The sequence below is a fragment of the Halyomorpha halys genome, unplaced genomic scaffold (assembly GCF_000696795.3).
Source record: "Halyomorpha halys isolate HHAL.00 unplaced genomic scaffold, Hhal_1.1 Scaffold270.1, whole genome shotgun sequence".
NCBI lineage: Eukaryota > Metazoa > Arthropoda > Insecta > Hemiptera > Pentatomidae > Halyomorpha > Halyomorpha halys.
Window position 1 is genome coordinate 123,994 of NW_027105226.1, and position 26,183 is coordinate 150,176.

General features: G+C 29.1%; 1 protein-coding gene across 7 annotated transcripts in view; it reads right to left on the bottom strand.

Moving 5' to 3' along the window:
- The window catches only part of aPKC (protein kinase C iota type), a gene marked incomplete at its 3' end in the record, with an annotated part of 341,811 nt that overhangs the window by 103,631 nt on the left and 211,997 nt on the right, over window positions 1-26,183 (bottom strand). The window contains 1 exon segment of one of the 7 annotated variants that reach the window (XM_067049561.1): window positions 18,175-18,194. 7 annotated transcript variants of the gene reach the window in all.

Here is a 26,183-nt window from a genome sequence, read left to right on the forward strand (position 1 = left end):
CTGCTGGCTGATATGTCACATTGTTGGTCTTTCCTTGTATGCATTTCATCTGCTCCAAAACACATTCAGGAATGTTCGAATAAACTTTTGATAAAATGATTTTTTTTTTCAGGATTTAAGTAATAAAATAAATATTTAGCGATATAAGCCCCACGCATACTTGCCCTCTTTCCTCACTTTCATCCCCAAACGCTAGTAGCAGTTTCCTAGTAGCTATGAAACGTATTCACAAGTATCGGAATACAGACCGAAAATAGACGAGAAGAGGAGATTGGATCGGGGGCAAAAAGAAGCCATTAGGCTAGAGTGGACTGCTAAATATTGACACGAAGGGCCAATTCGATTTGCCACTAGCACTTCACCTGACAGCCGATATTCCGCCGAATTTCACCCTTTCACATCCGATAGCATTAAGCTTTGTTTTGGGGGGCGATTTACTAATGTCAAGCTATTTCACTAATAAATACGTTCGTATTTACAAACATTATTAAATAAACAACGCCTTTTAAAAAATAAAAAAGTAGCTTATCCAAATAAGGCCAGAAATGAGGCTTATTTTTATATCTAATTGTATGTTTGGTTTTTTTTTTAATGTAAATTACGTGTCTGAATACAACTTTAACCTAGAGGATAAATTTTACAATACAACCTAAACAATACCAGACTGGTGTAAGCAATAGAAATATAGGCTTAACCATGGCAAGCCTCAGCAAGAAACATTTAAACAACGTAGCGAAACCACCATACCAGTTGGAGAATGGAATAAACCTACTCTCCTTAAAAGCAAATGTGAAGCCAAAACAGCCACGCCCTTGGAGCTTAGGTATACGTAAAGTTCAATAGCAATTTCGGCCAACGTAATCTAAACTAAAACAGAAGGCAGCCAGCAATTAACTAGAACTCTTATCTCTAATCATTTTTTTTAATAACCTAAAATAATAATCCTATCATCACAGGATGATCAAGAATCGATTGCCACTCCCCTTTTTTCATAAGATTTAAGAATTTCTAAATCAAATTTGGTAGGTTTTAGGTAAATATTTTTAAATGGATGGACAGATTTCTTTGGTAGCGCGAAAATGAATACTTTTTTCAATCCCATTTCTCCGAACTATCGAACATAATTTGAGTCAACCGACCGATGACATCTATCAGAATAGAATGGAAAATTATTTAAATAAACTACTACATGTACTAACTTCTAATAATAGTCCTGGTGATATTCCTATCCTATTATATTTATATAATATTCCAAATCTTTCACAATTCCTATACAGTTAGTCAATAGTATAGGAGCCCGATACATAATACATATCATACATCTGCAAATAACATTAAAAATTAGTTTCTACCACACTTGACACTGAAATGCATTTCTGGTGGTTCTAGAACTCTTGAAATTAGCTAACTAATTTAATAAAGTAACGAATTGTCTTTTTTACCCTATTTCTCCTGAAAGGTTCATCCTAGCTAAATGAAAAAATATAATACTAATTAGGAATAAAAAATTATTTTTAGTACATAATGTGAATACCTTTTCTTCTTTTTACAGAGTTATGGTAGCAATTCCTGCTGACTCTACAACTCCGAGCCACCTCCCTCCACAGCTCCTATATATACCCCCATCAATCCCAAGCTTGTAAGATCAGTACCAGTAATAGTTGTAGCATGTCGTAATGTACATTGTACTATTTGTTTACCAATAAAGTTTTTTTTCACTTTATCTCCGTTGAATTTCGTAATTCAGTATGTGGTTGCTCTTTACCAGGTGACAAAAAATGGTAAAAACAAATGTTGTTTTCGTCCCAAATTTAGAGCCTTCTTATTTCCCTACCGTTTAGTAAATATTAGTTCACTGCAGAAAAAAAACATAAAACGTTATAAAAGCTTAAAGTCAATAAATTGAACAAACCAATTAAGTATAAAAGTTTTTTTGGTTCATTTTTTTTTCTTTTTCTTGCAATAAAACAAAGCAAAATCGTGGCCTCCAGGTCTTTTGCGTGGTTAAGACTTATATGTTAGGCCATGTCGCTTTAATGGCCGCATGTTCCTTTCAGAAAGTGTGAGTTATGAACATTGTTCAGATAAGCTATAGGCTAAAGAAATAATAATAACCTAGGTTCAAATTTTAATACTAATCGTGCTATCTAATAGTTGCTTTCCCTAAAAATATTTTTAGACAAAGTAAAGACTGCATCGGCGCCGCTACATTTTTGGGATTGCTAATGGGACGCCTTAACCACCTATAAGTCTACAACGTTATTGATTATACATTGAATCACAATCTAATTTCTACCGGATAAATGGGCTAAATATATAAGGAGATATTTGGGAATGTGGTCAGTGTAAAATACGAATAAGTAGAAACCTATTTATTAGTGACAACGTTTCGGCAAGAATTTTTAGCCTTCATCGAGGCTATGAACAAAAAACAAGATAACAACCACATTATTTCATTAAATTACATATCTTTTTTTTATAAATTTAATTTAAATTATTATTATTAAATTAAAATATTCATATATCTTTGCTTCTATTGCATTATATGACATTATATTTTTATTTATTTGATTCTGTTATTTTAATTACATATTTAATCTTCTTTCATTACTTTAATTTTATTTTTAATAATTTTCATTTAGCGCATAACTTTAATAACTATATTATTATATGTATTTTATTATCTGTTCTTTCCTACTACTTAATTTTAATATTATTATTCTCATATAGCCTCTATCTTCTTATAATACGTAGAATATTCATGTTTGTCACACTATTTATATATCCATGATGTCAACTATTTTCTTTTTTCTAATCTTTCTATACATCCATTTATTCATTGATTGTTATCTTGTTTTTGTTCTTAGCCATGATAAAGCCTAGAAATTGTGGCCGAAACGTTGCCTCTAATAAATAAGTTTTTTCTTATTTGTATTCTACACTGACTACAACCCAAATCATCTTCTCCTTACACATATTATGTGCGGTCAACAATATTCTCATTATTATGAGCTAAATTTATAATGTTTTTTTAAAATTTTATTTGCACTGGATTAATTGGCTCTTCCATTTAAACAGAGATGATTCGGTCCTGACTGACACAAAATAAGGAAGGTGTTACTACATACATACAGATTATAAAACATATGATTTGTATAAATTCGTGATAATTCGACTACCATATTAAATATTCATAAAACTAAACTGTCATTGCTTATATAATTTATAGTTTTTCTTTAGTATCCATCTTATCATAATTTTTAATCTAAAATGAATACTACACCTCAAAGTATCTTAACCAGTTCTAATGATGGACACTTTCTAAAAGGGTGATAAAACGTCGATCCTGTTGGCCCTTGGGATAGACCACTATAATAGCCCTTAGAAAAATGATAAGAAGGTATTGATAGCTGAGGCTCTGATAGAACTTTCACACTAATGATCCAGGAGCGGCTTGACAAGATAAAGTTTATATATAACATCTTTGTTAGAAGGCACTATCGAGAAAGAATTCAATCACGAGAAAGGACAAAAACTGAAAGGCAAGGTTTTAACACTTCATTAAAATAGCCAAAATAAATAATGATAGAAGATGCCGATTCAAACTAAATAGAAATAAGAGACATAACATCACAAGAATAAAATATAACAAAGGCAGAAAGCATCACATGTATGAACATTTACTATATGAAGAATTGTCTTAGGAAAAATGTTAAATAGTTATAAGAGTAGAAAAATAAATTAATATTTTTTATAATTGCTAGTTTTGGAAAATTTAAAAATAATAATAAACTAAAGGGCTCCTCCTAAAAAGGTTCCAACCTAAACGTCTTTATTTTAATCAAATTAACATATTTTTAGTTTAAGCGCATAAGACAAAAGCAAAATAAAACGTTATTTGCCCATAAATAAAAAATAATTAATTTTTTGATAGAAGATATATGTGACAAAGTGATAGGTAATTAGATTATTCTTAAAAAGAATTTTAAAAATCACTTAGTTCGGACCAGTGTTATCAAAGATAATACGATCTTTGAACCCATCATTATTTAAAATGATTCTATCTAAGTTCTACTGGCAATTGAACCACAGACCAAAAAAACAAGAAGGTGGTCATACTCCACTAACCTATCAGGCAAAAATTAAGCTAAAAAGTAGGGGTAGTTACGTCCAACATGTTCCGGGTACTCAGGTTTACGTTATGGTTAATAGGAATATCTGTATTGTATTAAATCTAAAAGCGCAGTTCCTGATTGGCTCCTACTCTTCTGCCGTACCTTTGGAGTTCACTATAAGGCAGGCCCGCCTTTTTGAAATCACTATTCCTGTCAGTTTACCCTCTACATTATTCTCCTTTTACCCTTGTATGAAAGAAGAAATCATATTTAAAATAGCTAACGGCAATGATACTAATTAAATTACTTAGGGTGAGTCGGGGTAAGTACATAATTGCGGATTTTTCTCAAATTGACATTGCAATTAATTGAGCAACCATCAATAGAGATTTGAAGTTAATAGGGTAAATTCACTTCAACTCAACACAAATGTTTTTTATTCATTTATTTAAATTGCAAAATTTTACACTTACTCAAAAATAAATATTTACAAACACACTAATATTTTTGTGTTTTGGATTGCAAATATTGTAATTACATTTAAATTCATTGAAACCGTAGGAACCTGTACAAATAATCCAACAATTCCTTTAACATCATCAATAAAACTTTTACAAGACCACAATTCCTCCCCTTACCAAAAATAATATAAATGATAGATATACTAACACAAATTTATAAGAAAATACCCATTTATATACTTATCCAAAATAACTTATATTCTTATGTACTATTTTTCAAAATAATCAAGAAATCAGATCCACATTGGAAATTATCTTATAAAAATATGAAGAATAATATTTTGCAACCCCTATAACAGCCCTACAATTTATACGATCTACTCTGATTACAAAATAACGTAAGATGAAGCAATACAGGCCTGGATAATCCGAATCAGTGGATCCAAATAGCGGACAACAACAAAGGTAAAAGTCAGAGGAGGTAGAAGAGGAAGAAGGATGTTGTGCACAAAGGCGGGACCACCTGTGGATCAATACGGTCTCTTCCCTTTGCTGTCCCCCTCTGGCTCTCCTCTTCCAGTCTGTCTGTAAGCTGTAGTCTGCCATCTTAGTGCCCAGGGCTTCAGTACTCAGGAATATTCAATATTAAATGAGTTTACATCGACGATCAAACTAGAGGAATGGACATTCAGTTTAATGTCAAGAAGAAAGCAACAGGATGTGAGAATTACGAGATAGCTTTGAAAATTATAATATTAAAATTAAAATCTACGAAGTATAAATATATTTTTTAATAACCGGCATATTTACCTTTTAATAAAAAATAGTATAAGAAAATTCTGGTGCGGTGCCCACACCTACACATCACATAACTTTCACATACTATTCTACTGAGAGCTGAAATTAATCCTAGTTCATTTAAAAACCGTAATATGTTTAAAAATATGAAGTTACTTTTGATATTCTACCGGTTTCGTATTGACCTCAGCAGACCTAATAAAGCTCTACAAAGTGAGGCGAAACGTCGGTAAATAATTAGTTGCTAACTATTTTTGTTTTCTTGTGACCGCACCCATTTTCTTCATAATTTGAATTAATACGGTCAATTATTTATATATAAGATATTTTTATAATATTCGTTATGGCAATAATTCATCCTACTAATTTTCATAACAGGCCTTTCAGTTTACGGAAAAGTACTTTTGATAATATTTCTACTTGCAAAATTCTAACGTTTTTGCATAAATATAAAAATTTACAAAAACATTAATATTTACATTCTGCTACAAACTATTTATTCAATGCTTATTTATTATAAAATCCATATTGAAACTACTAAGAATAAAGAGAAATTCATCCTCTCAATTTAAAGACTCATATGTAGGTTAATTTAAATTAAAAAACTAATATTTTATTACTTTACTGACGAAAAACATCTATCAGACACGTGAAAAGGGATAACACACTGGACATGCGCTCGTAACTTTAACAATAGTACTAAAAAATATTAATCAACAGCGAATTAGGTATGTCAGTACATAAGCTGAAAAATACAGAGAAAATAATGGACACACTATTTGTTTCCATTTGTCGGTAATCAATTTATTTTTGTGTCTAATACTAGAAGTCATAAAATTTAAGGACTCAACATACTCCACAAGCAATTATATAATCAATTGCACTTAAGCCTTAAGTTTTGTTTCTGAATAGTTTAAGAGGAATTACGCCCAAATTTATCTATGTAAAGACAAAGGTTTAACTTAGGAGGATATGCGTCTTTTCATTCCAAACTCCTTAACCATCCTAACCCATTAATTCTTAATCTTTCATCCTTAACAATCCCTGATAATCCTCCGAGGCGTCTGAAAAGAAGATGACCACGGGACCTTCTAATGTAAATTAATGTTTAAAGTACCACCAATGGGTGGTTCTTTCCAAAGATTTTCAAGTGTATATGAAACATAGAACATATTTACTTATTGTATTATTTTGTACAGTTGTAAATTACATTAATAAATTTTAAAAAATTAGGTGTGTTTTATCACGAATCTGTCCATGGATGCTTTAAAGAAAACAATTCGTATATTTTTACTAGGAGAAAAACATCTGTAAAAATTGCTTTCCTGTAAAACGTAAGTGTAAGGAGCTACAGTGAGTGGAGTTACATAGTTTTGAAAAAATACTAACCATACTTTTTATCAGAAGGAAATATCTATAAATACAGTTTAGCTAATGTTATCAATATTTTAAATAACAATTTGAACTTAATTTCAGGTACTTAGGACAACATCTGAACAAACGAATGCCATGGAATCCTCATAAAACACTGAAAAGACTTCCAAAACTGCTCGTCGATTCCGACTACATTTACCAGACAAACGGTTTAAACTTCCAATCCATTACAAAAGACTAATCAATCTACTTGATTATATCTGGACATAGGGAGTTGTGCTTTGGGGCTCCACTAAACCGTCGAATTCCTATAGTATCCAATCCTTACAGTCCAAAATCCTTAATGGATCTTAATTTGTCACAAATCAAGTCATCCATCAGGACCGCAATATTGCATATGTTGCCGATTTGGCCAGAACCAGATACCAATCCTTCCATGATATACTTCCCAAATACCCAAACCCACTTTTTTCTAACCTGGCTAATCCCTCAATACCTGATAATCCCCCTAGGCGTATGAAAAGAAGATGGCCCCGAGATCTTCTCTAGTATCTTAATTGGAGTTTTATCAATAGGTTGATTCTCCACATGTTTGAATCATGCTATTTTATATCTAATAGAAAAGTTAGTAGTTGTATATAATTGTATGAAGTTGTAAATAACAATAAATAAACTATTAAATAAAAATAAAAAATTTAATTTTATGTTAACATATTGGTTAATAAATCTGTACAAACGGGTAGTTTTAACTACTCACAAAATGCTGCTTATAAGAATCATATTTAATTTTATGTTAACATAAAGTTACAAGTAACACTAAACTGAACGATTACTTTAGAGAATTTCCTCAGGAGTACGAAAAGCACTAGCCCGTTAAGCCGATGAAAACTTGTACGGATACAGAAACGGCCAATAAATTTCCTCAAGCGTTCACTTAAAATGGCCTCAGGTAGAGCCTTAGAAAACACTAAGGTAGAGAGAAAGAGCAAGACTTCAACATAGCTTCTAATTATTTCATCCAAGTGCTTCTGCATTAATTACTAATTATAAATTATATATCTATGCTGCTCCATTATTTTTATAAGAATAATTACCTATAATTTATATATGATATATGAAACACCAGAGTGTATGGTGTTTTGATGGACAACTGTAATTTATTCCCGAAACCTTATTTACGGTTATCGTGAGCCAGCACTGTTTCTTTATTCAAATAACTACCCAGTTATTCTCACGAGATAGAGGGATTTGTTTTAGATTAAACCCCGTAGAAAATAATGCTAAGAAATCCGTCTGGTGCTAGTTTGTTGTAAAAATAAAGACGGACACTTAGTCTATGTATTTATTATTACATATTTTTTTTACCTAGTTATAACAAACGTGATACTATTTATGGCTACAAATCTGTCGGTCAGTGCGAAAATAACATAATTAAAATTAAGTAATATAGATATTTTAATTATTCAGGCCTTCAGGAGACTACAATGGCTTATAAGTTGAATCTATAATATTTTGAAATCATTTCTAAATATACATTTGATGGATTAATATATATAATGCAGTTAAAATGCAACTCACAACTAAAAAAAATTAATTAAAAAAAAAAAAAGGAATTTAGGTAATTTGAAAATAGGCAACTAGAGATAGAATAATAATAATAATAGATTCTAATTCAGGCAATATCAGATGATTTTATAAAATAAATAAAGTAATTAAAAATGTTTTTCTAATTTTCATTAACTTATAAAAACAAAGATCCCTCAATTTCATCCGATAAAAAGTATTAACTCTCATCGCCGCCCGAGATTTTAAAAAAATAAATGTATATATACTTGTTCTAAAATAAAGAAACTATTTTTGGTGTTTTGACCTGTCATAAAAAAACTCAATATTTAAGAGAGAAAATAAAGTACGTATAAATATGTCTATAAATTTATTGGCAACGTTTTGATGCCTTCTATTGAAAAAACTTTCTTTTTTTTTAAATAATTTTCATTGCTAATTATCAGTGACGGTTTGATTTCAACATAAATATACGATTTTTAGATTTTACCCCAATATTAACTGCTTAACGTGAAGATGAATAACTTTTTCTTTGACGAATTAAAAATATCTCATACGCTACAGTGAAAAAAACAGAACTGTGGGGTTAAAAAAAAAAAATCAAGCTTTGAATAATAATAAGTTAAGAAAATTATTTTTTAAAAAAACAATTTTTTTATTTAATGTGCGACATGACTATAAGAAATCTTATAATAAAATCTCAAAACAACGCAAAAATATAATTGTTTAATCAATTGACTGATCCATATATGTATATATATATATATATATATATAGAGAGAGAGAGAGAGAGAGAGTGATTGGGGGGGGGGACTTTCATAAAGAAAGAGTATGAATATGTATATTAAAATCGATTGTAGGAAGATAGTCAAGACGACGGTCAATACAAGTAGAAAAAGTAAATAAAACTATTTATCAGTAAAGATCGTTTCAGCCCTCTTTGCGAGGCTTTATCAATGCTAAATGAGTACAAGATACAAACATTGTTAAATATAACAAAACAAGTAGAATATACAAACAAAAATGTACATAAAAAAACAGAAACACATAAGTTAAAAAATATAAGTATAGATGAACAGATTTCTAATTAATAACTAGTATTCATCTATATTCATATTTTTATAACATATGCGTATCTCTTTTTAACTTTTTTAATGTATATTTCACTTGTTTTATTATATTTAACAATGTTGATATCTTGCCGCAGATGAGGCCCTGCAAAAAATGCCAAAACTATGGTTACCAATATAGTTTTATATATTACCTTTATTGACCGCAACCTCAAATATATACTCCGATAATCAAAAATAGGTATGTTTTCTAGAAGGAATATTTTAAATACTTCTTTGCACAAAGTACCTTGTTTAATTGCTGAGTTCGTTTTCTTTTTTTTTTAAATCTACATTTCACACTCTTTCTACTTAGATTCTAATTGTTTTATTATATTTTGCAATGTTTTTATATTGTTCTCATACAGCCTTGATGCAGACCTGCAAAGTGGGACGAACGTATCAATAAATCTAGACTATCTTCTTACAATCTATTACACAGGGTCAACTATCAATCATCCAATATCTATTTTAGCTAAAATTTCACGTAACATAAACATTTTTTATCCATTTAGCTCTTCTATTATAAGTAAGGCATAAAATTTAATTTTTAAAAAAATAATAACAATAAAAATAAATTGACTATCAGAAAATTACTTAAGAACCTTTGCCTCCCTAACTCTACACTTAGTCAAGATAATTTCATTAGCCTTTGCCCTCTATTAGAGGCAATATTTAGAAGTTTATCAAAGGTGATTATAAATCAGAAAATACACAAGGGATGAGTTTACTAATTAGCAAACCCTTAACGAGCGGTATTTAACGAACTGCAACTATCACCTCAGTCCATTAACTTCGAGAGTTCCATTAACTAACTATGTACAGAATATAGTCTAAGCAGCATCTTTCATAGCAATAATAATATTCCTAGCCTAAAATTTAAACAATAGAAAATATCATAAATAATAAAATAAGCCCAAGTCAGTAATTTAATGATCTGGAATAATACATATACCTGCTATCCAAATTATTAAAAATATGTGATCCTTTATTGTCAATATTCGAATCATTTTTTCTAAAGAAAAAAAATGGATACTTTCAAATATTAGATATTACATTATCCGCTATTATTCTTATATAGAATCTATAAACATCATAAAAATAAATAACAATGGACTAAGTTAATGCCTCGTGGAGGGGAAAAAAAACAGAGACACAGATAAATAGAAAAAAGAAACAATGGATACGTTGCAATAATAAAAAGACATTTTTATAATTTATGAATAAGTATAATAGTATAAATAAATAATATCAACACGATTACATAAATAATTGTAACAAAATATGAGGATACGAAGAAAGAGATATTTAAAATAATTTGTAAAATCATAAATATGCAAATAAAAGTGATAAGGTAAAATGATAATACAATAAAAAATTTTTTTTAAAAACCAGGAACAATAACCTATATAATAAGAAAATATTATGATCTATGGCAATAAAGTTATATTGTATCATTCTAAGATATATAATTGAACATTATCAATTTTTATTAGTTACCAAAAAAATGTTTAATATCTATGTATATATAGTTGACCGTAAAAATTGATATATAGGAAGATGGTCAGGGTTGCGGTCAAAAGTGAAACAAAAATAAAAAATAGTTGTAATATACAAAAATAAAATAGTTTTAAACTATTTTTGTTTCACTTTTGACCGCAACCCTGACCATCTTCCTATATATCAATGTTTAATATAGTTTTATAATCTTATACAAGGCAGAAAATAATGGTGAGAGAATACATGAGGCGTAACCACATGTGATTTAACTGCTTTAGAATGAACTCTTTTCATCTCATGAGAATTCATTACAAAAAGTGTAAGCTATTTAATATTAAAAATAATAAAAATTAAGAAATGGAATTGGCCGGTAATGGCATTCTTGAACTCATTGACAGGTATAAATCAGTTTATTGATAGGATAATATTAATATTAAAGAATATGCAATAATTATAAGGCGATATGTAATATTTTGATAAATGTAATTCTTTTTTACAAAAAAAAAAAAGTAACTCGAAAATGGGCAACGGAATTATCAATGACCATTTTCGGTGCTTTTTTTTTTCTTAACGTCGAAAAACTAAAAAGAATACTCAAAAAGCGTTAAAATAAATTATAGTAATAAATTGAGCCATAAATATAAGAAAAGGCGTCAGCAAATTATTTTTTTTAACTAGGTTATTATAATTAATGATTTTAAAAAAAATTAAAAATTGTTTTCTGTTACACTGTAACCGTGAGTCAACCCTCTCAGTTCTGGAGCGCTCTTGGGGTCCACCCAGCCTCATTAATTGGGTAAAAATCTGGCGGTCAAGCGGCATTCCGACCAAATCACCTTCTTGCACAACCGTTGTTCTAGTAACGGAACTTCCTTACAAAGTATTGACCTCTAACCTTTCATGGTTTATAGTTGTACAGATTTTAATATCTAGATCTTGCTCACTGTATGTTCTTTTAAAATGAAACATACTAGGTAATTTAATAAGAAAAGTGAAAAATAAAACTTTTTGAAAACTTGTAGAGAATAAAGAATAAAATAAAAAGTATTGTATTATCCCAAATTATACTTCAAACAAGGTAACAAATAGTTTACGTTAAGATAAAAAAATATTTACATTGCAGGTGGATACTCCGGGTAGCGGTCGCTAAAGGTATAATACAGTAAAAAAAAATTTATTATAAACATAAATTTTACTGTTTTGTACCTTAACTTACCACCATTAGGACTTTCCTCTCACAATCTACTACACATAGAAAATATTATTCTTTCAAAAACACATTCAGATCTGATGAAATAACAACCTTCCTTCTGTAGCCATATCAAAAGATTACAACCTAACATGAATAACCAACTAACATTGAGGACTAAACGAATGCAAATGAAACCGCGCATATGGGAATGTTCTTAAATGGAAGATATGAATCGAGTGTATGTTCCCTTTTAAATCAGTAACATGGCCTAATTTAATTTCAGTAAAGATGTTCTTAAGAAGTGAAGGAAGGTCTTTTCCAAGTTTTCAGAAACCTTTCTGACAACCACCCAGACCACCGCCTTTTACAATTAGAATAAATTTAATAAACATAAAACCGAAACCATTTTGTAAGAAGTATACAATTTTTATTTACTTTAATTAATTAAAAAATTATTTGTTTTTTATATTAAATTAATCAACTTAGTCTTTATAATTTAAAGCGTTAGAAATAAAATAACGCAATTAACTCATATCATCCATCGTTTGTATCTAGTTCAAATACATTTTTTGATTTCTAGAATTTCTTCGAGAAAGCTACAGAATGATCCATTATTTTTTTTTCTGTTTTAATGGTGTTTTCATTTTTTTCCCCGGATTTACAAGCTGAAGAAATGAAAATTATGTCACAATCAAAACTAAATCGTATAAAGTACTTTTTCAACTTTGAAGAAGTTGGAAGAAAGACCCAGGCAGGCGCTTTAGTTATACTATACCGCACAAAAAACTATGCAAGTTCCCGCGAGGCGTGATCCCCTATAGCAAGAGAAATCGTGTCATGAATATTGACCACATTCTACGGATCTCAATATCCCCGTAAACCCAGCGAAACGGACTGCGTAGTGTTTGCACACCAAGCAAATAAGAGAACAAAATTTCCGAAAAAGTGGCAAACTCTATAAAGTCTCCATACAATGCCATAATCAATTTTGGTATAAAACTGGATAGACATCTAAAGTTTTGTACCCATCTCTATCAAAAAACAAAAACAGTCAGAAGGAAATCCTAGGAAATATTAACATCATTGGTCCTTTCCCTCCGGTTAAAACTTCAAGTCTACAAGAGCAGACTCCGTCCAGCGTTCCTATACGGATCCCTTGTTCATCCACCTCAATGATGGAACACAACGCCACCTTCAAAATTTCCAAAATCCATACTGCGGAAGATTGTAAGGACTAAAGTATGAAAGAAGGAGAAACCGCCGACTCTTCACAAATTATTAGATGTGCCAACGGTTCTGACTTCAAGAGGATGCATATTAAATTCCTGGACTCGTTGAAATATCAGCCCAACCCATCATTCCAGACGTTGCAACCAGCGCCCCCACCAATGCGGTGGTAACGGGTAGCATTATAGCAACTTGAACAATCTGTAAATGTAAATAGTCGTAAATTTAGACCTAGTTTTTAAGATCACTCCTACTAGTGGTATGCCCCAGTTCCATTAAATATTACACAGATTAACTCAAATAAAGTCAATACTCATTTACTACATTCATATTTTAAAATGTAACAACGTTTCAAAATAAAAACTAAACCCCAATACACATATTCTGTTAAACACAATACTTTATTTCTAACAGGGGCTTTGAAAAATTAATAAATAATAAAACTACATTCTACGGAACAATTTATGGAATACGTTAAATATAAAATAATGTATTTTTTTTTAAATTTGTCATATGTACTACTATTCAAGCAGATTAGCGATATATACAATTTTTTTAAAACATGAAATATTTGTTTAAAATTCAAAATTTTACCAGGCCATATCAAGAATTGTAAGTACAGGAAACGCAAAAAATCGCACTTTTATAAAACTTTATAAAAAAAACAGTTGTACTGCCCAACTAACTTGGGTTGCTAACTACACTGCATACTTCAAAAATCTATTTAGACATTTTTTTAATAAGCATCATATATAATATATATAAGTATAATATATAATATAAATATTAGTATAGGACTTTTTTATTTTATTTTTTCTTCATTTCAGAACCTTCTATCTTATCATTAATAATAAGATAATTTTCTACAAATTTAGTATTAACCCATTATTTCGTCATTCACACGGAATAGCTACAGGAACGTGTTCATATATAGCGAAAATCCAACCAACGTCACTTCATAATTGTTTCTTTGCTAAATTATTTAATTTTATTTCTACAATAAAAAAAATATTAACACAGTATTATGATTATATGAGTATTGTTTATTTAAATAATTATAAACATATATATTTGAGCCTGTAAATACAGATTCCCGCATAACGTTCCAATTCGATACCAAGACATCACAGGTTAATCTTTAGTGTATAGAATAATAAAACTCCAACATTAATTTAAATTAAAAAATAGATAAAAACATCTCAATACATAGGAGATATGATTAAGATAAATTTAAAAAACCATCTACCAAGAATATGTTTTTCTTACTTCATAAGACTTAAACTGTGACAGATCTCGACTAAATCAACATGGAATTAATGTTTATTATACTAAGAATTTTCTTCTAAAAGAGCAGTGAGTGGGAGGTAGATTAAAAAAATTAGAAAGAATTTGTGATGTTTTTAACAAAGAAGATTATATTTGTTGTTTAAAAAATATCTTCCAGCCACTATGCTTTGATTTAGAACTAACCAAAATACGTTTTTATTTTTTAGCTTCTTATTAAACAAAGAACAAACTTAAAAAAAAACCAAAAAAAAAAAAAAACCTAGAGCTTATTTGCTACATTTTTGCAAGGAATCGGTCAATATGAACATTTTTGTTGCTCTTGAGGTCAATAACCATCATTTATTTATTTTTTTATTAAATTATTTTTCTAATTTTTTTTCTATTTTTTATTTATTTATTTTATTTTATTTTTTACTTTTATCTTGCCATAGGCGTTGATGACCACAGGGTTTTACGCCTTTAAGCAATAACCAACATTTATAAGAATCTATCTATGTTTGTTTTTTATTATAAATTACAAACCATAAAGTACAATGTGAAATATACAGAAAAGGAAACAAATTAAATTATTTTACAAGCTTTAAATACAAAGTAACAACAATAAAATTATATAACATAATAAAAAATTTAAACAAATCTTCTCCAAAGCGCCTCCATATCCTAATATATGAATAGCGGTGCAATATCCTTCAAGCAGCCACCGACCTGTCCTACCTTATAAACGGAACCTATATTATTTGTGGGGATGAAAAATGTCGAGAAAGATTTTCATAAGGTGGTCTGTCTGGAGGACTAATGAAAACTGTTGATAAACATGACGTGTGTTTTTTTTTCGTTGATAGAATAAAGTTTTTAAATAATATATTGTAGAAGACAGATTTGTGAAATTATTTTTATTGGTTGGGTTTAAGTTTTCCCAAGTCCAAATCACTGTATACAGAAAACTCCTGATTTTTAATTTAAAAGTATATTATACTATTTAGTAATGTAAACTATTCTACCAGACATTTAAAAAAAAAAAATAATAATTATTCAAACTTTTTTTTCGATTAATGGCATAATTTCACTGATTTTTCAAGCCAAAGTCAAACATATTAAAAAGAAATTCTGAAATATTTAATTATGTTAAACCACTTTAAATTTTACAAATATTGAATGTTAATTAATTCTAATATCAAGTGCTACCCTGAATACAAGAAATTGTTTTGTTAAATATAGAAATACAAATAGTATAATACTTTTTTTCAACTAAAAAAAGATACAATTAAATAAACAAAGATTTTATATATTTTAGAATCAAATTTTTATTTATATTGGAAGAAGATAATTAAACAATAAAGATACCAAAATATTAGAAACAAATATTTATTGTTATCCAAAAACAGTTAATAATAATTACTTTTTTCTACTATTTTTGGTACATTTATTGACACCACCCCTCTATCTTCCTACAATCTAATTTTTATTTAATTTTTTTCCTATTTAACTATTTCAATTTGATGGAATTTCGTGGAGTTAAGTTTATAATTGAATATGAACATTTCAATTAAAATAATTTAACAAAAAAAAAAAAAAAAAAAAAAAAAAAAAAATTTATTAATAGTTCTAAAAAAATTAAGTAGAAAAATAATTTAACAAAAAAAAAAAAAAAAAGATAAAACATCAACATTTGTAAATAAATATTTTGATGGATGCTTACAAATTTTGGGGAAAAATAATTTATTAATGTTTTATCAATTAAAATTAATTCGCTTCAATAATGGATTAATATCCCAATCAACAAAGGGTTATAAAAAAAAATCATAGAAGTATTTTTATTGTCTCGTAAGGCAATACCAATCATAACTCAGAAAAGAGATGAACTAATAGAAGCCAACAAATAAATAAATAAAGCTATGGAAATAGTGACGATATGATTCTTAACCTTTTTTCCGTACCCTTCATAAATATATAATATATGAAATGTATTATATGTACTTTACTGAGTCTTCTCCCTTTGATTGCCTTGTGGGATTATAAGGTGTTGATATCAGTCCAGCTAACGTGGTATAGTCTAGCTATAGCCTCGGGCTACGCCATTGAATTAATGGAACGTTAAGGGACCATTCCACTGTTTTTTTTTTTTTTAATTATTCCCCTTTTTTAATTTTTTAAAAAAAAAACAAAATTAAAACTAATTAAATTTAGAAATTGATTAATGAGTGAGCGCAGAAGCACGTTTGTAACCTGGATTTTTATCCTACATTATTTTTTATTATATTCCATAGTATTTCTTAGAAAAAAAATGATTTTAATTACCTCCTTCCCTTCACTATGTCTCTACATAATATTTATTTTTTTAACTTTTAGTTCATTATTTATTTATACCCAACAATCATTAATTTCTCTTTGATATACCGCACTAACAATACATATATTTTCTATAGATATAGCTTGAGTATGGAGAAGGGATAGGGGGGGTCTAAAGTACTCTAATTGATATAACGATCAGAGAAATCGGATTATATTAAACGGGGTTTATATAATATTCTTATTTATTTTTTTTAATCAAATATTTAAAATGAATATTCTACCCTCCTTGGCGGCTATAAGTTAAAATGGACAGTTGGCTTTACAATATTCCAAAGGGAGATAGGACTAATGAAGGACATTGATATTTATTTTAATGGCGGAGAGAGACGGAAAAGTTCGGAACGTGCCCAATGACCCGTCCCTTGGAATCACTCTACTGACCCCGTCCCTCCGTCCCTATTTATATTTCCTATCGCCCTTTTGGATCGCACGACTCAGTTTTATAGGCACAAACCAAACTATAGCAGTCTACTATCTAGGCAATATACAAACTATAGCAGTCTACTATCTAGGCAATATACAACCTAGACAGTACACTAATAGAATGATTAAAAAAAAAACCCATTAAAATGAATCTAATTAAAAATTCTGTCGGTTAAATTGAAAAACCATTATTTATGTCTATACTGATCATCGTTAAAATCTATCATTATATAACTGAGCGTTATATATATAAAGTCTATATATAAACGTTGGTAATGACATTCTTAAAATATTATTATAGAAGGATATGATGTAGATAAGTTATTTTCTTTTTTATTTATTGAAAATGTTAATTTGTAATATTTATTTAACAGAGAAAAATTTAAATTTTGAAATAAACTGAATACATTTTTAAAATGAGAGAGAGAGAGAGAGAGGGAATATTCCTATTTCAAAATTCATTTATTATATTAAAATCTCATCTATACAAGATTTATCTCCTATTTATAATATAGGATATAACCTTTACGTGGTTTCATATTTATACCGACGATATTAGAGAGCCTAAAGATATAGTGCCATCTATAATACTAATATATACAATAATATCAGTAAAATTGCATATATCTCAACTGATTAGTAAATTTTCAATATAATTTTATTACTTTTAATTACTTTACATGGACATATTTTGTAGAGTAATTAGGAAACAAATAAATTATTTTAAAAAATACCATAAATAATTAATATTAAAGAAGATACCAAGTACTCACGAAAATATAGATATCATTATAATTGACTGCTACATACCTAAAAAAAAAATAATATTTTAATAAAATGAAGAACATAACAATATATTATAAATTTTAACAGGAATTTGTTGAGAAATTTCCTCAAGTAATGTAAGGTATCTTATTGAAGCATATTTTTTTTTTTTTCCATTTCTGAGATACGGGGAAGAGGAGTTATCTAGAGGTAAGTAACCTATTCTATTGTAACCATTGTCGGGGGGAGGTTTCATTTCGAGGGACAGCCAAAGAAATGAAGAGGGTCGAGGAAATAAAGCCCCAGGTCTGTTAACAATCGGCGCCACCGCAGTTCTCACACTGCAAAGACCTGCGCCTTAACCACCTAAGCCATGGACGGCTCAACATTGATATACTTACCCTCACTCTATGAAGGGCAGTAAAAGCTTAATAAGATACAAAATGACTTAAACATGTTAAGTGATGTGGATTAATATGAAAAGAACACAACAATTAAATTGAAAGTTAAGTCCGAAAAACTCAATAATATTATTTTATTCTGTCAATAATATTATTATTTTATACTATTAAAAAAAAATCATTGTTTTATGGACATTTCGACTTGCCTATCGTTTTGCAAGATACAAAGTGGAAAATTGGTAGATAGCATGTCAAATTTGAAGGATCGTCATGGTGTAATCTGTAACTATTGTACTAAATTAATAGAAAATTGGTGTTTTAGAAGATGATTCGCGGACAGATTTTTGTATTAAATGTACGTTAAAAGGTAAAACTTTAAGATTTAAAAAAACTTAACTCTTTAATTTTTTTTTTTCACACATTGAAAGTTGTTTACTCACACTTATACGCTGTATACACACACTGTATAATAACAGTATAATGACTGTATAATAACGAAATCTCTCTTATTGCCTTCAAAACCTGTTTATCTTGGATTCGTGGATTACTAAATCAATAGTTTATGGATTTTGTACGTTACAGAGGAGTGAAAAGTGGACTTATCCCGTAATAGTAGGGATCCACTGCATTAAATTTATACCTAGTTGGCCGGAACCTTAATAAAAATATCCTTTTAAAAGGGGTTGTCCGCAATAGAGGGACATCCGTTAATAGAAGATTAACTATATTAAACATAAAATAAAAATATTATTATTTACTATTGAATTGAGAAATGACCACGAATTTTACCAACTCATATTATCTCGACTTCTTCCTCTGTCGCATTTCTCTAAATGTCCCAAGTAATGAAAACTCGGTATTTAGGTAAGACCATCTTTTCAAAAGAGAACGGTACGAATTCGTTAATTAAGGATCCGTGAGTTATAAGGACTGCCCTGCTAAATGGGACAGTCTTAACAAAGTATTAGGTCCTTCAGTTAATGAGGGATCATTTTATCTCTGTAATGATTTGTTTAATTGTAGTTGGGTATGCCATTATAGGAGATGTTAAAATACCGTTTTTAAATTTCAGGTGTATTCTAAATATTGCTAGATTTAACTATCTTAAAGTCTGCTCTTCCCGTTTTAAGCAAATGTTTCAAAAGTGATATGGAACCGTAGCTCTCTAGGGGTCTTAGTGGGGCGGGGCGGACTGGGAAGGATCGTCGCTCTCTTCAGTATGTATAATTTAACATTTTTTGTATTTCCACTATCGCATACAATCAATTTATTTTCTAATTATTTAACACAATAAAATCACATAAATGTTTTAACTTTAATTTAAAATTTTAACCTGTATTAGAGAATAGGAAGGACATAATAATTTTAAAAATGGATACTAATGTAATATTATTATCCTTCCCGGCCTGACCCGCCCCACCAAGACCCCCAAGAGCAACGGTCCTATATCACTTTTGAGATATTTGCTTAAAACGGGAAGAGGAGACTTTAAGATCATTAAAACGAGTAATATTTTAAAAGCGCCTGAAATTGGAGAGAGATAATATGTTATATTATTCATTGTTTTTTAAATTATTAATGTGTTTAATCATAAGATAAGCGCATTAAATGAAGGTAACATTTTATTAATAAATATATAGAGGCCTTTCATGTAGGTAACATTATTATATAAATCAAATAGCAATGCTTAAAATCCGAATTTATAAAAAATCTTCTTCTAAATTATCAGTAATATAAAATATGAACTATGAAAGAGTATGATAGTTATCTAAAAGAAAAAAACATTTTTTATGCAACCGCCAAAAACAGACTGGGAATTCGGTAATAGCCGAAAGCGCCCGATCTCATTCCACACGGCTTGATTATCTATTGTTAAACAGTTTTATTCTAGACAGGACTAATGTTGATTGATGACCGGTTTTCACACATCCAGAAACACTTAAATACCAATTTTTAAAGCAATAAAAAATTTTAAAAAATTCTATCACAACTTTTAAATACCTTTAAATTTGTTCATTAAAAAAAATCAATTGACCAGAAGTGCCAGTTTATATAATCGATTTTTCACATTTTTTCCTCGATTTTCTAATCTAAATCTGATTTAATTGTAACTATATTGACTAAATTAACATTACCTATGCTTTATTCTATATATACACTCATATGTCAATAAATAGTGACAGGTTTTAATTACGAATATCCAAAAAACTTTTCTCCAAAGTACGTTTAATTTTAGTAATTTGAAAAAAATGAACATTTCTCATTGGTAGCAATAATAAGTAATAGATAAAAAAAAATTAAATAATTTTATGAATAAATAACAGGGAGAAAGGAAAAATAGAAATATATTTTAATGGGAAAAACCGAGGCGTTTTCGTTATCTTTTGTCAAACTGCTGTATTCTTATCAGAAACAAACTTTATATTCCTTATTCCCACCAAGAGAAATCATAAAATACTAATTAAGCGGCTACTGGTTTAGTTTTCTGTCCAATTGGAACGTGGTAATGACATTTTGGTTAGATATCAACATTATTGAATATATTTTATTTCTCATATAAAAATAACTGAACTTTATTTAATGAATTTCTTTTAATTCATAACATTTAGAATATGTAAATTACCATTTATGATGAAATCACATAATGTAGTAAATTATTAATTTACACTTGGGGATGAAATAAGACCAGTTAATCTATCTTTCAACTGCAAAGTAATAAATAACACAGGTACCAAATAAATAAAGGAATTTTCAATAATATCTAAGTATAGATCAGGTATGATATAATTTCTCTTACACCATTTGCCAAATCCGTAAAATACCTTGGTGACATGTTAGAAATTAAACAGTAATTCAACCAGCATATTAATTTAAAAGAAGAAATTTATGTAAACATAATGTACGAAATATGCACATATTTGAATTAAAAACAAACTATTCTGAATACAAAATTATACATTGACTATCAATATGATACTATCAATGCGTACTAAGACCTATCATAACAGATGCCTATCGCATATGGGGTGCACTAATTTAACCAACATTTAAAACTACAAGTATTGTAAATCAAATGTCTATTATCCTTATGAATTATAAAAAACATCCTCTTGGTCTCACACTATATCACATAATATAGTATTTATTATAACATATTATAGTATTTAGTATAACATTAACTTTTATTTAGTATCAGATTAACTAGTTTATAATCTCTGTTTTGTTTCTTGTCTGTTTCAAAAAAAAAAAATTGACAAAGGTAATATGGCCTGCAAAATATGTTGATATCCTATGGTTTTGGCTGTGATAGTGTAATAAGATCCTTGAAAATGGCCGGAATTGCCGAAACGTTAGAGTTTTAAAATAATAAAAAAAATTGTTGAGACCAAATGGATATTTTTTATAACTACTAAAAAAATCTCTATCAAACAAAAATTTGCATTATATATGTTATAAATGTCTATGAACTCTAAACGATTATTCATATGACACGAGGATAACTAAGATGCACTGGTAATTAAATATAGACACCTTGCAAGACTATATATATCTACGAATTGACTCATAATTCCATTCAATCTTGCACTAACTCTTAAAATATTGTAGTAACTGAACAAGGAAATTATACAAAAACAACCCGTAGATATAATATTTTTTATCGTACCTTTAATAAATTATGATTATTATATAATGAGTACATGCATTTCCAATTTTTGGAAATTTCCATATCCGTAGGTATTAAAATAAAAGGACAGGACATATACTGCAGTAAAAAGCACTAATAACGAGAGCTTTTGGTAAATGTTTTAGCCTGAAGAAGTATGATAATTCCTGAACATATTAATATTTCTGAAATAAAATCCTTTATATAAAAAAAATTATAATAATAAAATAAATTAAAATTAGATCTGCCTAAATCACATACCATACGTAACAACATTTCAGAACTCTAGAGAGACAAACCTGGAAAATAAGGAGGACCAAGTCGTAGCAATTGTAGGTCAAGACCGGATTACGAATTGTGGTTGCTGGCTGTGGCTACCTTCGGGACTCAGGATTACGGCTGCTCGGGAATTTATGGTAATGAACAGACTAAGCAGCTACAGTGCCAATCTGCTTTATATATAGAAGGATTCGGTTCACTTATGTATACAAATGTGTATATTATATAAACTTCACTGAAGAGAATTTATAAACAATAATTTAAATAATTATCCAAAAGATAATAGAAACATCTAATGAAAATACTATATTGTTTGATAATGCTAAAACGATATATAAAAAAAAAAAATTAAATCAGTACCGCTACAACCACGAAGAGTGGTGGAATTGCACTCGACCACCAGATTTCAGAGGCTGGGGAGTTAGTAGCACAGTGCCTTACCATTGAGCTACCCACTTCCACATAAAACGACATATAATGCGTTTAAAAGATACTGATCAATTAACATAAAATTATTAGATAGGGTTAACTAGAGTAATTGCGACACAAAAATGCAATAGGTATTTTTATTCATCTTATATTTTATATTTTACTTAAATATAATATTTATTGCATTCTTAATGTAAGTAATCGATGACATTAAAGTGGTAAAAATGTCTATGAAGTAACTATGTACTTATTGTTACACTTTAGGCTAACTCAATTCAAAACATAAAAGTTTTTTCCACTAATAGGCTTAATTGACACACTATTCTGACAAACAAACCATGTTAGGTTAGTGAAGCTCACACTGGTAGCAGACATCAGAAGTAGAATAATTTAATAAAAGAATTCTGTGGATTCAGATACAATTGCCAATAGATTGCCATTTTTTGAATCACTAACACATTTTGCCAAAATTCACCTCCCCCAATAGAAAACAAAATAAACTATTGTCATTTTTCCATTTTCTATATAAGCCCATAAAAAACTCCACACATTTATCATCACGGAACTATAAAAAATTCAATTCAACTTTACGATACATAAAACAGAAAGAACACGTTATCAGAAGTACCAGATCCGAAAGCTTAAGTGAAAAAAAAAAAAGAAAATAACTTTAAACGTTAGGTATAAAGTACCTAAACAGAATTTCATTAGCGGAGGGGGCTTCAAAAGTAGACAGAGAAAGGAAGATAGGGTAAATATATTCAGATATTGGAAGGGGAGCGGAGATAGGCCCGAGGGGAGACCTGTTGGGGGGGATACACCGCGCTCCGCGTCCTGGGACCAAGTTATATTGTCACTGTAGTGTCGGGTGTGCCGCAGGGCTTCCACCTCGCTCCTATCTCATATCTCTTAACTTCTGCCTGTATGCTTATTCCATTCACCGTAATGATTAATCGACTTCCACTTTACAATAAGAAAAAAAAATTACTGAGAAATAGTCCATTCAAAGCAAATATGCCTTATGTCATAACCAATAAGAGAAAAGCCTTCCATTAAATTCATCATTAAAACACTTATTATTAATCATTAAAGATATAATGCCATATTTTTTTAGAACATAGTGAAAATACTTGTAGAAATATAGTGTAAGATCAGTCACCATAAAATAACCAAACCAGTTTATTAGTCATAACTTCATGTTGAACAAAAAACGAAAATATCTGAATGCTGGAAGATTATTGATTGACCGTGTGTAAAGATGAAAGGAATATGGTCCGGGTGCGGTCAAAAAAGAACAAAAAAATAGTAATGGAAGATTATTGATTGACCGTGTGTAAAGATGAAAGGAATATGGTCCGGGTGCGGTCAAAAAAACTCAAATAGTAGAATTATAATATTTTAATGAGCCTTACTTGGCTCATTAAAATAGTATAATTCTACTATTTGAGTTTTTTTGACCGCACCCGGACCATATTCCTTTCAACGAAAATATCTGAAGTATGTACATAAATATGTGCTAATAAATTGACAAATATTTTAAAAAATATGTAAATAATATGTATTTATAAATTATGCATTATTCAACAATATAACTTACTAATTAATTAGCAATTTTATAACTTAAAAAAGTTACATAAATATGTATTTATTATATATTATATGAATAATATTTTATAGAAATTATGTTAAAATATGTACAAAAAAATGAACTTAGAGAAAACATAGCTGTTCAATAACAAAACATTAATTAGTAATTGTAATTAAACTAGGGGAGTGAAACAAGACTAAGATGAGAAAGGACCATGGGAAGGGGGGAAACAGAGAAATGGATTGAGGAGTAAACAAACAAATTCTAGGAAAATGCTTCAGGAATAAGACCCTTGCTCTTTTTAATTGATTCTGAGAAATTCTCGATGTAATTCTGTGTGAAAATTTATTATAGCCACTGCTTTTAATTTGTGTTCAAAGATGAAGATAAAGATTTTTTACGCACTATTTATGATAAATTTCACCTTTAAGTTTCTTGCGTTTTCTCGAATTTTATGTAGTTGCTGCGAAAAATGTATTTACAATTGAACAAATAATTTAAGGAAATACGCGATTCAGGACAAAATATCTAAAAATATGTAAAAAAAAATAACAAATATTTCAGAAAATATGTGATTTACAACAAAATATGTAAAAAAGGCCAAATATTTAAAAATATGTGAAATAAAAATCGCTTCTTTTGGCCAGAAATGTCTTGAAACATATTTAGTTAGTAAGAAATCGAAGATATCATGGTCAGATAAAAATATGTGAAAACATAAAAATCCTATCACTACTAATGACATATAACACCATGTATATTCTATGTATAGGTATATATTGTATGTTGGAGGAAGATAGTCCGGGTGACGGTCAACTTTAATTGGTATCAGAACTTCATTCTGTCCTGACGAAGCCCCGCAAAGTGGGGCGAAACGTTTGTTAACAATAAATAATATAACAAATCATATGAGGACCTATTTCTGAGTATACATAACGAAAACAGAAAAAAAAAAAATCTTAATAACGGTAAAGACCTGCAATGCAATGCCAACTATAACACAGATATAACAAATATTAAAATACCAATCCAACATTAACTAAAATAATCGGATAAATCATTTACAGAAAAAATAACAACATCAATATTCCAGTAATCTCGAATTTAAATTAGAGAATAGTTAGGCGAACTAACAATAAGAAATAAAATGAACTTTAATTTTCTTGAATATCGATTTTTTTACTGTTTTGAGAGTATTGAGGTTTGGAATGGATATTCCTGGAATATAGTTGCTAAATTTTGATATCGATATCGATAAAATTTCATTAAAAATCAGTGATTCCATGTACGTATCCCCTTGCTCGCCGGAATCCTATAACCTAACTTATATGAATTTATTGTGTAGCCTTCAAAATTCACAGGTTAACTCAACCTTTTTTGATTCCATTATTTTGCGCAACGTTTTATTTTAATAAATATTAAAGTGCTGTTGCTACCTAACTGTAAGAGGTCACGGATAGCATCCGTATAGAAAAGAATACCAGTTTTGCAAACTTGAACTTTTAACTTTCTGGGTAGATGGCGCGAGCTAAGTTATTTCGAAATTGAAAAATAGCAAGCTTTTTCCGCTTTAATTTCCTCTTCTCCTTTTTTAACTATCGTAGTCCCTAAAGACTTACATGTATTTCCTCCTATATCACTGAAATTTCTACAGTT